Source organism: Protopterus annectens, chromosome 4.part1 (assembly GCF_019279795.1).
Source record: "Protopterus annectens isolate FY-2018-M chromosome 4.part1, PAN1.0, whole genome shotgun sequence".
Taxonomy (NCBI): domain Eukaryota; kingdom Metazoa; phylum Chordata; order Ceratodontiformes; family Protopteridae; genus Protopterus; species Protopterus annectens.
In genome coordinates, this window is record NC_056734.1 from 278,014,977 (window position 1) to 278,031,313 (window position 16,337).

Sequence of the window (16,337 nt, forward strand, 5' to 3'; positions counted from 1 at the left end):
GGCACAGCCACAAGGTAAGTCACTCTTCCTATCAATTGCTGAAAGGAGTAGTATGTTCTGATAATTGTATCTGTGGTATAGACGTGAGCATGCAAGGGAATCCAGTGGCTGAATGGGATGGCAGCAGATAGTGGACACCTATATGGGGAGCATGAAATCCATAACAATTACTAGTGTCAACATACTAGGCAGTACTAGACAAGGTGACAAATCTCACTGCAGTACATGTGGTGGCCAAAATATGTGTCCATAGGACACACACTTGCATGTCAGTGAGGCTCACATACCCATCTCCAGCCTCAGCCAGCAGGACAGGTGTAGATGACCATAAAGAAAGGCTGGGCTAAGGCCTCCAATTGATGGCAATAGTGAACAGCCCCCCTCCAGATCTACACAGACAGACTACAACTGGTCTGGCAGTAGTATGTTAGTTCTGAAGGGTAAGAAGTCTGAAACTGAAATGTAGGTCAATAAAACCTAAGCTCTGTACTCTACTGATATGCCTCCAGTCTGCATGATAGGTCAGAATACAAAATGAAATGGAAGCCAACAGAGTACCTGAAATACCAGTACAGTCATAGCAAATGTTTAAAGTCATCAGGTGTGCCCCCCCCACAATCTTATGTAGAAATGCAGTAACATGTACATGTAGGTTTAATAACAGTGGAGCACAGATTACCTGAGCTGGCCCAATCTACAGGATAGATTGTTGCATGTGTACAATATGCAGGGGTCCGTGTGTTAGGTTGTTGTGTCTGCAATATTGTCTGAAAGTCGTCAGCATGTAGGCATGGAGGGTTGTGTCTCGGTGGCCTATAGCCAGTACTGTTGATGACAGGGCCATATTCCGACAACTGCTGTGCCAACCACAATGCTTCACAGCAATATCCATGTCAGCAGTCGTCCATATTCATGGTCCATATGTCACTATCTGTCGCTGTCTGAAAGATGGACATGCCATGAATGTGGGCTCAGACATACATACAGTACACAGATGGAAGTACCCTAAACAGAGTACATAAAATGTAACTGTCAACTGCACACACTTTTGGGATTGTACATACAGGTCAGCAGCACATTAGTTGACTGTGTAGTATGGAATATTGATGTAGTCTGGCCAATCAGTGGCAGACCACAAAAGGCACAGTTATGAAGTAATGAGAGACTGCCTATGTCCCCGCACAAGGCAGCATAAGGGGAATGTCCCATGTATATCTGTGAGTCAGCTGCAAAAATCTTCCATATCACACATGCCCTCAGCTCACCTCACCATCAGCCACAGGTTTATCACAGGTCATATCTTTGCTGTTGGGAATGAGTACAGTATGACTCCCACTTCTGTATGGGAATACCCACAGAATGCAGCATGCTGAAGAGGTGTCCCATGCAGGTGTGTCCCTAGCTGCAAGCAGCTCCCTGCCATCCAGACCAGTGGATTAATATGGACAGAAACTATTGCCTTTAACACCTCACACACTTACCCTGTCACCCCAGGGGAATCCAGTGGCTCGCTGCCTGGGAATGTAGGAGTGACAGAATGCACTGGCCTGCTACAGATGGCCTGCATCACTACCAAATGGCCTACAGTCCTCTGTCAAAGGCCTGTGCCTCACCCATACTGCCAGTGTATGGTATCTCATGGGGTCCCAACTAACAACATAACACTGCCAACAGAACACAAATGCAAGGTCATGTTGACAAATCCCAGTAACATGCCCACCATGTCCTACTGCATGAACTGTGGACCAACCCCTAAATACTGCTGGGATAAAGGGACAACTACAGGGATACTTCTCAGATATCACTTGCATAATGTTAGGAAGATGATAGAATAACAGAGTGGGGGGGTTTATAAGCAGGGACGTCATGGAGTGTGTGAAGTCTGAAACTCTAATGTGTGCCCATAATACCCTGCCTGCAAACCCAGTAATGGGTGGTTTCAAACCTGCTTGTAAACCACAATGTGAAGGGGAACTGACCAAATATATCAGCCCTGCCTCTGGGTAACCTGCGTAAATCTGTACAGCTGTGAGATATGGCCACAGCAGGATATGACCATTCTGTTACATTGATATATGTACAAGAAGGGGATCCTCATCCACCATAGTACCAAGCTGCTGGACCATTTACACAGACCCATCAGCAAGTGTCTGCAGCTACCCCTCCAGAATGGCATGAGTGTGCAAGAATATGTAGGCCGCAGACCACAATAGTGGATGCAGCTTCATTCATCTTGTATTTCCCAGGAAATAACTGTGAGCAAATAAGTATATCTGTCAGTAGTTGATGACATAATACATCACAGTACAAAACAGTACATATGTCTGAATATCTCTGCTAACACCAACCACGTAACACAAGCAGCACAGACACAATAGTTACAGTATTCCACTATCTGTCACCCATTGTGACTCCATATTGTCAACCTATCTACAGATATCCTGCAGAACCAGGTTGCTAGCTGTAGGTGTAGAACATCAAACCCTGGACTGGAGTACAACCTACCTGGAATGGATTCACACACTCAATACAGAAGGTCATACTGGGCATGCTCCTACACTTAGTGAAATGAAGCCCATGTCTGACAACACAGTGGATTATACATATCTGTCAGTCGCAGATGTCTGTGCACGCACACCACATTGTATGCCATTTGTGCTTTGCGCACACATTGAATAGGAATACTCACACATATCCAAGGCCAACACAGTATAATATGTCAAACATACACACACAGAGATGTGGGGAAGAGAGAGACAGACAGTGACAGAGAGATTTCTGTAATGAGGCCTGTCCCACCCACCACACATCCAATTGGCCAATACCACATGATGTGCTGATGTCAATCACTGTAGACATTCCTTTTGGTAGCCCTCAGCCCTATAGTGTCTGTGGTGCTTGTGATAACTGTGTAACATGATAGTACAAATCAGTATTCATCTAGCATTTGTATACCCAGTCCTGTCAAATGTAAAGTTGTGTGTGTGTGTGTGTGTGTGTGTGTGTGTGTGTGTGTGTGTGTGTGTGTGTGTGTGTGTGTGTGTGTGTGTGTGTGTGTTTCCAAAGGAATGGTTTATGGCCCATTCCAACACATTGCACTTTCCATTGCCCATGGTAGCACTCCTGATGATGTCAGTCACCTTGAAATAACCCTCTGGACAAGTTTCAGCCCTATAAGCTGCATGGCACTTGTGATACATGTGGAATACTGTAGTGTAGAAAGCTAGTTAGATAGGAGTTCTAATCCCAGACATGCCAACTGTGAAACTGTGTGTGTGTAAATAACAGGATCCTTTGGGGGCAGGTTTTGCTAAATTATTATATTGAGGACTTAGTATAGGTCCCAATTTCCACATTACAAGGCCAAAAGTTGTCAAACACTGTAGAGGTTGGTGCAGACAATCCACAGCCCTAAATGTCTAGTGCCATATCCAATGACTATGTGACATTATGGATTAGTGAACAATATAGGCAACCCTTCTAATACTCAGAGACCACTCTCCACACACGAATCATACACAAACACACTTGGCTAGGCAGCAACCACTATATACTGGTAGTTCTCCTGCATATTGCCTCACAGATAGTACCCATAGTGTGAATGCAGTGGACTGCATGTCTGTTGACCACAACAGTACCACTGACATCAGAAAGTTCTTTGATGTGTTACATCTCTTGTCTGAGTGTATGTTATCCAGCAAGTAAAAGGACATGTCACCCTGTTCCATCTCCACAGAAGCCCAATCAATGTGTACAGTGGCCCTTTTGCCATGTTCCCCACTGGACGCCTGTAACAACTGTAGAGTCTGCAAATGTACCCCACAAAGGGAATATGATGCCTTATACACATGCCCTATATGGACAGATGCCAGTAACTCCAATGAATTCCCATATCATACTGTCTATGTAGGTGCAATCACTACCTTAGTTACATAGCCAGGTCTCAGCAAATGAGGTCAGAAATGCTACTTCTGAAGATACCAATCTGTCCACACAACGTGCCCCAGAGACCTCAAGCACACTTCCACACTTCAAAGAACATACATGTGTGACAAGTGCACAACCCAGACACTGTCCATGTTACGGAAAATAAATCACATACATGTGAAGCAGTACACATCACTGGCCACCCACAATAGAAATCTGGATGAGTGGATGGGGAATACAATACCCACCCCTGGGGACCACTCCAGTGACTATACTCCTGAACCACACTGGGGACTATTTTCATGTGGCCTGATGCCAGGGTATTCCCTTGGGCTAGCCTTGTAGAGCCTTTAGGCCCATTCACCTACTACACACCTATGAAGCAATGAACCTATGGATCTCAGTACTGGCAAACGTGTGTGTGTGTGTGTGTGTGTGTGTGTGTGTGTGTGTGTGTGTGTGTGTGTGTGTGTGTGTGCATGTATAGTTATCTCAGTGTGTTTGGTTGATGAATATCCCCTGTGGCTGTGGTTATTAGCAATTGGGAGGTGTGTCCAAACCACAACACGTACCATTCTCCATTCTACAACAGATGTTGTAAATCAACTTATACCTATGTACAAACCTGAGCCTTACAATCTGTGAGGCATATGCAATCACTGTGTGACAGACCGGGGATTTCTGTGCACATACTGACCATGCCTGTGACATAGTGGATGTATTACCACACTGCCATACCCCATGATCTTACTGCAGGGCCACATCCTGGTGATGTACAGATGCCTAGAACAGAAATGGGATACAGCACGTGAGAACACATTAAGTCAGCATTTCACTTGTGAAGGGATAGAGGGGTAAAGCTGGCCCTGAATGTGTTGCCAAGACTGTGGCCAGTATCTCTTGTCTCAGGATAGGTATTAGCATTGTGCAGTAACTCGCAGAACTTGTGTTTAATTCTGTGGAGGTTGTTGATGTAACTATCAAAGGCTGTTGTGACTGCCGTCAGTGTCTGCTGCATGTCTACCATCACAGATGTCTGTAGGGGATTACATGAGGGATCTAAAGTTGTGTTTGAGGCTAATAAGGGTGTTCAACAGTCATGGGACACTGCCTTTCTCTGCAACAGTGTCCCCCTTCTGATGTACTCTTTAGTAATGGCAGGGGACCATCACATTGTCTCCCAGTGTTTGGAGGACAGTGTCTGGGTTCTTTTGGCTCTGGCTAGTACCATGCATTCATGTACCTGTTTGTACAGTGCCTGTGTGTATGATTCCACAGTCATGCAGCTATTTCCCATTGCCATGTGTGCAGTGAAGACATCCACCCCTGTTTTCATGGCTGCAAACTCAGCTTTGGAGAGGTTTTGCATGGTGGTTATCTTTGTGGGGGGTGTGGCTGACATGTTGAGTTCCATGTTGATTACAGCCTGTGCAAATCTCACCATGCAGGGATTGACATCTGCGGATGAGCAACAGTCCCATATTTAAGTATTCACAGGTTCACAGGTTCATAGGTAGGTACTAGGCTATCGGCCCAAGGGCCTAAGTAAGCCTAGCCAACATGATTCCTTGGCTTACGCCACCCAAGAAAGTTAATTTCCTGTACCTCTGTCGATCAGAGCCACAGAAGTGATCCCCGGGTTGTATTTCCTATTTCCCATCCACACATCAAGATTTTTCTTGAAGAGTGCTAATGAGGAACTTTGCTTGACATAGATGGGTAGCTTGTTCCAGAGTATAGGAAGTTTCTGGGACATGAATCTATCCCTCCAGAATGTCCTGTTTATTGTCGTGACAAGGTTTAGGTCCCTAGAGCATGTAGCTCTGAGGGATTGGAATTTCTTAAGGTGTAGCATGTCCAACAGCTCTGGGTTTAACATAGCTTTATATGTTAGGCAGAGATCTCCATGAAGTAGGCGATATGCTACAGAGTAAAGCTGGATTTTTTTGAGATGGTCAGTATAAGGCATCTGTTTGAGGCCAGTAATCCTCTTTGTGAGGTACATCTGTGGCCTTTCCAGCTGCTGCAGATGTCTTGTGAGGTACATTCCAAAAGGTGCGTTGTACTCTATAATAGGTCTAATGAGTGCCAAGTAGAGGGGAACAATGACCTCTTTTTTCCTGGATGAGAACCCTTTTGTGATGAGGTGTGCCACATAGAAGGATTTCCTGAACTGTGGTGATGTGATTATCAAAGGAGAGACTACTGTCCACCTGGGTCCCATGGTCTCTTATCACACATTCAGCATTAAGTAGACTGCCGTTTATGTGGTAGTTCATGGGTACAGAGGTTTTACCAAAGGGGATGACAATGCACTTTATGGCACTGAGCTTGAGGCCATGCCTCTGACACCAGGTATCTGTCTCAGTGAGGTCCTTCAGTAGGATGTCCACATCATTTAGGGACTCAACTATGACTCCTAGTTTGCAGTCATCTGTGAACTTCATTAGCCAGAGGCCTTCTGTGTTAGCCTGTAGTTCAGAGAAGTAGATACCAAACAGAAGAGGTCCCAGGACTGAACCCTCTGGTACTCCACTCGTCACTGGTTTGAAGTCAGATTTGGAGTCTTCAACTTTTACAGTGTGGGCTCTGTCAGTGAGCCGGTTGGCAACCCATCTTGTGATGTTAGGATTTATACCTAATTTAGCTATAATTCCAGAATGGGGGATGGTGGTGAAAGCCATGGCAAGGTCAAGATAGGCTGTGTGAACCACCTTACTTTCGTCTATGGCTTTGGTGACTGCCTTAAAGAAGTTGATCAGGTTCAGAAGGCATGATCTGCCTTTCAAAAACCCAAACTGGGAGGGGTCCCTAGTTTGGAGGTTACCAATGTCTTTGTTTATGTGTTCCATGATGATATGTTCTATGGCCTTGCAGACCAGGCTCGTCAGGTTACTAGGGTGATAGTTCCCAGGATCAGTGGTGGCTCCCCCTTTGTGGAGTGGGATAACTGTTGCTGTGCACCATTCAGTGGGCACAAAGCCTGACATGAGACTATGATTGAACATGGTGCTTAGGTGGGGAACCAGTTCGATCTGAAGTTCGTGTAAATCGCAGCCTGCGTTGTTGTCTGGACCCATGAATGCTGTGTTTTTGGTTATAGACAGTGCAGCTTTTACCTGCATAGATGTGATTACAGGGACTCTGCATTCTTCCTGTATAGATATGGGCCCTTTAGGGGGTGAGAGGGTGGTAAAGTTAGCACTGAACCTATCTGCCAGGATGTTGGCAATATCAGTTGGTTCTGTAATTTTTGTGCCATTGTGCTGTAACTCAGAGCAGATCTGAGTGTTGCCATTAAGATTCTTGACATAGCTATAGAATGCTTTGTGGTTGCCCTTAGAATCAGTTGTGATTTTGTTTTCGTAGCTAGCTTTGGAGGATCTTATAAGGAATCTCAGCTTCTTACTGAGGCTGACCAGGCAGCTCCTCCACTCATGGGATTTTACTCACTTTTGCAACAGTTTATTCCTTCTGTTGTAGAGTTTGTTTATGGCAGGGGATCACCAGATTTGCTTCCTTTTTTTGGAAGATAGCATCTTGGTTCTGTTTGGGATAGCACAATCCATTCATTTGTGTAAGTGCTTATAGAGTGCATTTGTGTAGGATTCAGCAGTCGTAACTGTATTGTCCATCTGCATGGGTGTCATGAAGTTTGTCACTTCTGTCTTAAGAAGCATGAAGTTGGTTTTGGAGAAATTTTTTACCATGGTTTCCTTAATGGTGGGTGGGGGTGGGATGCGGAGATCTAGGGTGATTAGCTTATGGTTGGATCTGACCAACGAGGAGTTGATTTCAGGTGTGAAACACCGGTCACTCATGTTGGTAATGACTAGGTCTAGGATATTGTTGTCCATTGTGGGGGTGTGGATAAGTTGATCTAGGGCATTGGAATTTATGAATTCTAGAAAGCTTTGAGTGAAGGAGTCGGTACATGAGTAGTTTTCCCAGTTAATGGTGAGGTAGTTGAACTCGCCCATTATTAGGGTGTTTTGTTGAACCCTAATGTTTTCCAGTATATCAAGAAAAAAGGAGTGGGAGTCCTGGGGCATAGTGGGGGATCTGTAGCAAGCTACAATTTGGATTGCAGTTTTGCCCAAAGTTAGTTGCACTTGGATAACCTTGGATGCATTATGCTGCACAACTAACCTGGAGGTGTGGATATCCTTAATGAATATGGACACACCTTCGCCTTTGGTGTTCTGGTCCAGGTTAGAAGGCCGAAAATTGTTGTATGAGTTATAGCCTGGTAATGCATGGGGTGCTCTCTAAAGCCTTGAACCAGGTCTCAGTCACTGCACAGATATCGATGTTCTCCATTTTAAGGAGTGCCTTGAGTGAGTGCATTTTGAGATTTAGACTTCTAGCATTGAGTAGCATTACCCTCAGTTTTTGCTTGCCTGTTACTGTTATGGTGGTGAATTTGTCATTTGAATCTTGCCTAAAAAAGGCACTATAGGGTGGCAAGAGCCTTAGCCAGTATCCGGAATCCCAGGGGCGACAGGTGCAGGCCATCTCTGGCAAAGCATCATAGCCTGTCGACCATGTCGTCCCAGGCAGGCAGTTACTGGATCCCCTTAGAATGACACCAGAAGCTTAGCCAATTGTTGAAGCCAATCATTTTGTTCTTGTACTGCGGTATCATTCTGGGCGATGGCAGGATGCTACTCAGGGCTAGGGTCATATCTGCCTGGGCTACAAGATTGGAAAGCTCTTCCATGTCTCTTTTCATGTAATCCAGGGAGGTACGTCTCAGGTTGTTCACACCAACATGGACAATGACAGAGTCATATTTGTACTTGTTGTGGAGTGACCTGAGTGCGTGGGTTATGTGGCAGATCCTGGCACCCAACAGGCAGCTGACAGTAACCTTCTCCTTGTTTAGCCTGGTGAGTGGGACATTAGTGTGCCTGACTATAGAGTCACCTATGACTAGTGTGTTGAATACGTTGGTTTGTCTTATGGGCTGTGGTTTATTTGCACACTGAGACTGTGGGCTATGTGTCATTTGGGTTGTGTTGAGGGTGGAGGTTGGTTGCATTTCTGCTTTGGATGTCTCTGTTGCTTGAGCAGATTATTATTGAGATCCTTTGCGAATGTTTTTGTGTTTCAACACAGGTCAAGGTTGCTGCATCCTCTACTAGGGTCAGTATGAGCTGGTCCAGGGCAATGGAAATGATGAATCCTAGAAGTTTTGGGCCACTGTACTGGTACTTGGCTGCTTTCCCCAGATGATGGAGGGGTAGCTGAAGACTCATACTATGTCAGTGTTATACTGGACAATCATAGATGGCAGGGTGTTGAGGAATGTGCATTGACAGTCTAGTGACATAGATGTGGACCCATAGCAGGCTATGTTCTGGATTGCACTATTACCCCAAGGCAGTTGTACCGGACGTATCTCTAATGCATTATGATGGGATACTAGTCTGGAGGTGTTTCTAGCCATAATGAATATGGAGACAACACCACTTCTAAAGGTGTGGTGTGGTCCATGTTTGGGAGCTGACAGCTGTGGAATGTGTCATAGCCTGATACTGCAGGTCTGCTGCCTGCTGCTGTGAACCACCTCTCCATTACAGCAAACATGTATCTCCCACTGCAACGACTGCTATGAGTGACTGCATCCTTACAGTTAGATGTCTACTGTTCAGCAGCATAACCCTCAGATTGCATACATGTGTAGCTGTTATGGTGGTAACATTAGGAACACTGCCTAATAAGGCATCATAGGGGTGGCAAGACACTTAGCAAGTACCTGGAAACCCAGCAGTGACAGATGTAGGACACCTGTGGCAAGTCATTGAATTCTGTTAATCATGTCATCCCAAGCAGAGAGGTACTGGATCCCCTTAGAATGATACATAACATGTAAGCCAATGTTGCAGTCAATCATCTGTTGATAGTACCACAGCATCATTCTGGTTGACATCGATACACTTCCCACGGCTACTGTCACACCTGCCTGGACCACATAATCAGATAGTTCAACCATGTCTCTTGTCATATAGTCCAGGGAGGCATGTCCCAAGTCATTCACACCCACATGGATAGAGAGTGATACTCATAGTTGTTGTGGAGTGCCATGACTGGCTGTGTCATGTGTTGGATGCTGGCATGTGATAGATGTTTGGCTGTCACCTGCTGCATATTCAACTTAGTGAGTGGGATATGTATGTGCCTCAGTACTGAGTTACCCATGATCACTGTATTATGCAAGGTGGTTAGTCTTAGGAGCTTAGGTTGAGGGGCACACTGTGTAGGTTAAATATGTGTCCCTTGGCATGTGCCATGTCGTGGTGTCTGAGTGGGTGTCTGTCTTGCTAGTCTGTGCTGCTTGGGTAAATGTTCATTGAGTGCCTCTGGGAAGGTAGATATGTGGCTTTTCACTGTATGTCATGGCTGTCAAAGTGGGTGCCACGGTGAGCCATGTGTTCCATGTGGTGTGGTGTAGGTGTTGATCTTATCCTCTTGACCTGCTAGTCCAGTCTTTGCTGGAGAGTGCATATGTCCACATTGGGTGATATATGGGTAACCCTCACAGGTCTGACTATTTGGTGTTTAGAGGGGAGGGTTGTCTGTGTACATGAGGCAGTTGCAACAGTGCCTCAGAATGGATAAGTGCCCCAGGTTAATGGGTGAAAGCACAGATAACTGCCCTTCAAACATGCCAGGAGTGGTGGACATAACTAGTAAGTACTGGGGCTACATCTGTGATGAACGAGTACTGCTTATGGCCCCCAGGTGTGCCACACTTCTTGATACAATAACCTGGTGAAGTACCAAGTCATAATGTTAGTTGAAGTGCAAGACAGGAAGAACTAGCATGATGTATGGGTGGAACAGAAGGCAAACTGTCTGTCACCTGTAATACTTTACCACAGCTGTGCAGTCATCAGCATCTTTGGCCATGTAAAAGTTCAGTAAGCTCTGCAGTGAATGTGGTAACTGCATAACACTATAATAGACATACCTAGAGATGCAGGAGTTAAAATCCCAATGCTGGCAAGTGTGAGTGTGTACCATGTACTGTCTGGCTTATACCATTTTTGACCTGTGTACTACCCTTTACAATTCCCTTCACTTCAATTTAGTAGTCCTGTTGATGTCATCCACCTTAGAAGTACCTTTGGAATAGATGGAAATGTATAAGCTCTGTGGTGTGTCTGATAACTGCGTAGCACTATAGTAGGAATACCTAGATAGGCAGGAGTTCTAATACCAATACTGGCAAGTATATGTGTGTGTGAATCCTTTACTGTCAGGCTTATACCATTTTTGACCTGTGTACTACCCTTTACACTTCCCTTCACTCCAATTTAGTAGTCATGTTGATGTCATTCTCCGTAGAAGTACCTTTTGAAGAGGTGGAAATATATAAGCTCTGTGGCACATCTGCTAACTGCATAGCACTATCGTAGGAGTACCTAGATAGGCAGGAGTTCCAATACTAATGATGGAAACTGTCTGTGTGTGAGGATCATGTTTTGTGTGGCCTATACCATTTTGATGTGTATACCATACACGGCTGGTGACCACCTCCAACTGCCATTACTTTATGCAGTGTGGTAACATCATCTGCCTCACATGCAGCAGGTTAAACCATTGTACAGTCCTCTGTACAGATGTGTCTGGAATATCCATATGTTTGCAACCTATACATGGTCGGAAGTGGTCTGTGTGCCTTAACAATGCCCATTTATGTGATACTATAGCCAAATAGGCCACAGCGAGTGTACTGATACATATGGCAGCATGCGGTATCATACCTGACTGAAGCATCATGCTGATATGACGTCTGCTACCCTCATAGGTGGCCAGCCTTGTAGGTGAAATACATGAGTCCAGATGCTTGGTTTTACAAGTGAACTGTTCCTGTTATGGGTTACATTAACGGCTGGAAGAGGTGTGGACTGTCATATTGTGGTCCTAATTAGTATGTAACAGAAACACCTTGCATCTTAAGAGAGGTGTGTACACAATTTATACCCACTGTATACCACTAATGTGTCACGCATGACCCTACCTTAGGCCATTTGTCTTGCCCATTTTGCTGGCCTCTGTCCAGATGTCTTGGCACTGACAAGTGTTGAGGTATGCTGCAGGAATGTTGAATTCACATCAGATAGGCCCCAGTGGTGACCACTGTGATGCAATGCAGTTAACCACAGCACAAGTGAACATGCACAACAAGCAATATAGCTATTACATAAAGCAATATAGCTATCACTGAAGGTTGTGTGCAATGGTAAATTGCATGCGCTTCACTTGCCTTGGGTATTGCCTAGCAACAACAGAACAATGTCATACTCACCAGCTTCAGGCTGCTGTCCCACATGCAAGCCAGAGGGTTCTAGGTAGTTGTGAGAAGGAGTTATTGTCAGCAGGTACAGGATGGATGTAGCATGTCTACACATCTACAGTACTAACCACAATAATACACAATGTCCTGTTTCCACCATAGACGTGCACCTCTGTGCATTAGAAAATCCCATCCACAACTGCAATCTTACCTGACACATGCATGTAGATACAATACAGATACATGTATGTCTGACACATTAATGTACTAATTCCCACTGGGCCCTTACCTGCATGCTTCTCATTCAGTGTGTGTGTGTGTGCAACCCACCTCCACAATGCTTCTCTCAGCATCATGGCTTGTGCATTGGGCATGTGCCCCAAGTTTGGTGAGGAGCTCCTCAGTGGGTGTCAGTGGGGGCTGGATGGCTTGGTCCCCACCTGTGGCTAGCCGGTCCCTCGCTACAGCAGGAGCCCATTGACAGTCATGGCGGATGAGGTCGGTGGCCAAAAGCTGCACATGCTCATAAGTTCTGCTGTGCAGGCTGGTGTCATTTACCCTGTGGACCACACTGTTCCACAAGGTGGTCCTCTCCCACACATCTTCTGCTCTCCATCTAAATAACAGGGTATAATGTCCAGTGACATAGTGGGTGATGATGTCAGCTTCCCCAACAGAGAATGCTGGTAGGTGAGCACTCTGCATGTTACCTGGAAGACATAAACAGGTAAAAGGTCACAGGACCTCATACGTTTGTCAAAATGCACATCAACAGTGGTTATTACATGCAAATAATCCACACTACACCAAAACTCTCCAAGCTGTCATGGCTATAGCAGCTTGTATTACACACCTGTCCCTGAGCTATCTTATTCCCCCCAATGTTGGACACTTGATTGCATAATCCACTATTCTCCACTCATTTCTGTGTAGAGGGTTGACAGTGGGCATCTTCTATCTGGATGGCTTGTGGATGGTGGCAGGTCTGTGTTTGATTGTGGTGTGTGATAGAGCTATGACCACATGCCTGAGTTCATGTAGGGGGCAGACAGTGATGTTATTATGCCCCATGGAGGTATGCTGTTGTTGCCATCAGTAGACAATATGTACATGCTCACCATTGCTGAGGAAAGAACTGTGGTTGATGTGCATATCCCCCTGTTCATCTGGAGTGGACAGGTTGGCAATGTTCCCACCTACCTGTGTGATACAGGTTGCCTATATTCATGGCGTGTGTGTATGAGGTGTTCTTTATCCCCAGTACAGGGTGAATTCTGTTGCTTCCTATGAGGCTTACAACATATGTGGAGACACAGTTGCAATTGTCCTTGGTGGTGTGGATATGTCTGATTTATAGTCATAGTTAGCTTTACAGGAAGTCATCTGTGAACTTACATGCTTGCTCAGGTATAGGTGGACTTGCTTCCAAGATGTTGCCTGCACCTATGTGTCCCTGTACAGCCAGTGTAGCAACCTATTATGTGGTTTATGTATTGCTGATGTCCACCAACGGGATTACTCTACCTTGCTTGAGGCTGGATATACATGTCAGGTACTGCTGTGTTCATATAGCTACTGTGGATATAAAGGGTACACACCCCTGATACACTGCCTGGTATTCGTGCAATTGGAACATGACACCACATTAACTCATTTCATAACAATTCCCACCTGTAGTGTGACCTATAGCCTGTAAAATTCAATTGAAAACATAACAATCTGGTCTGTGAAAACATATGGAAATTATACTCAGTACAATAAGCCAGTTGAATGAGTGTGCACACCCTTAAACTGATATGTTGTGTATGCACCTCTTGAGATGGTTACAGTATTCATCTGTCTTGGTCTGTACTCTAACATCATGGTACATCTTCACTTGGCAATAGTTGCTCACCTTCCTAGAAACACCTTTGATTGTATTTCAAAGGAATTGTACAGGTTAGGGGTCACATAAAGATGAGAAATATTGTGAAATGATCCTCTGTGGTCTGATTGTCATACAGCATACATACCTGGCATTCCAACAGGGGTGTGTACACTTGTGATATCCACTGTATATAGGTGTTGATATAACTGGCTGTGGTAGCCATGGACAGAGGGTCATAATACAAGTGGACACTTCTCTGTTTAATACCTGATAATCTTGCCTACTCTAGTACCCATATCAGTGTCAGGGCAATGCAACAACCAGTAGCTGTACAATTATATGTCTGTTGTATGCACTGACACTGATATTACACACGTGGAACATGCACAACCTATTTACCTGACTGCTTGAAACCTATGTGATTAGTTTTGTGCGTTCCAGCCGAACATATGCATAAATACATGTGCTCAGGGGATACATGGTATACATTTCTGTTGTATGTTAATATGGCACACTGTATTTACAGTCTTGCTACTCAATCATACTTCTCAACCTGTTACAGCAGTACATCTGGACAATGGCACACATAAATGGGTGTCAAAAGGGACATCAGTATTGATACTATATTAATATAGCCACAACATACATTATTACGTTGATTGCACAGTAGGGTTTGACATCACTGTGATAACCTGGAAGATGTCCAACAGTCATAATTAGGCTATTATGTTACAATGTCATGGCTCACAGACTTGCCAGTGGTTTGTCTGACATAACACAGGTATATGTGTATGTGACTACGGATATCAGTCACAAATGTGCTTATTGTCCAGCAGAACACTGTACAGTTGAATGTTATTAATTCAATATATCACATGCAGTTCAACACACATGTCTTCAACAGTAGTTTACTATGCACATGCCCTCTATAGGTCTCTTAGCTTTACAAGGCAAACATGTGTCATACTCATAATCACAGGTAACGTGGATAAGGAAAACATCCCATTAACTAGCCTAACAGTGGCACACTCACAACTGTTTGACAGACACCCCTGTGGTTGTCATATATGAGCTGTCCTTTCCCAGGGTGACTCAGGCTCCTGAGCTGTGATCCTACTTGCAACCTCTCAGAGCATCACATCTAGACAAAGCCTAAAATGATGGGGGTATAAATAGTGACAGACTTTAAATATTTCTGTTACAAACGTAGGAAGTTCATAGAATGATACATTTTGCATTACGGTGAATATCCTTAAGGGTGTGGAGTCTTAAACTCAAGTGTTTGTCATTATTTGATGATTTCAATCCTCAGCTATTTGCCAGAAAAGTACAGATTTGAAGAGGAATAGACAAAAATATATAATGGTAAACTGTGGACATTCTGTGAAGATATGTACAGTTGAGAGGTATGTCTGTGATATCTCCCAATGCAGAGAGAGCCAGTTGCTATGGCCATAGTAGCTGTTTAGTAGGAGATTAGTACAGCAAGTCTTGTTGGGACATATATTCCTCCAAATCATATTTCCTATTATTACAGATCAAGTAATACATTCAATTACTTGCTTACATGTTCCACTCACCTTTATTCTTTCTTCTCTTTTCTACTTTATGGTTCATCTGTTATCTCTCTCTCTCTCTCTCTCTCTGTGCACTACAAGGATAAAGCTGGTTTGAATAGGTGGCAGCATGGCTTTTGTAGGTGATGCTCATGACCAGGTAATGGCCTGTGCACCTATTGGGGTTCCCCACTTGCTAATTGCATGCAGAGCAGCTGTGTAGTTCTTCCAATAGCCAATGTCATGGTAGCACACTCCTATAAATGAGTACTCCATGTGGGAGTTGACCCTTTCCCTTACTTGTGAGGAAGACATCCTGGAGTTGTGTGAGCTACTACTTCTTACAACAAGACTTGTAGAGACAAGCTAACTAAATGGAGAAGATTCAAGACTTAGAGGCAGAAAGTGAGTATTTCTGTTATATGTTTGGAATACTGCTAGTTTAACAGGGGTTGTCTGTACATGCTACTTCTACATGGCTTTCAGTCTGACAAAGTTCTGTCTCTGCATAGCTCTCAACTGTAGGGCCATCCACATAATGGCCACACGTTAGCCTCTTATGTATGATCTGTTCCCCAGACATGTGTTGTCCTTGGCAAATCAGTAGCATATTCTAGTGATTGCATTATGTAGATGATAACATCCATTTGTTTTTCTGACTTTATATCCCTCAGAAAAAAATATG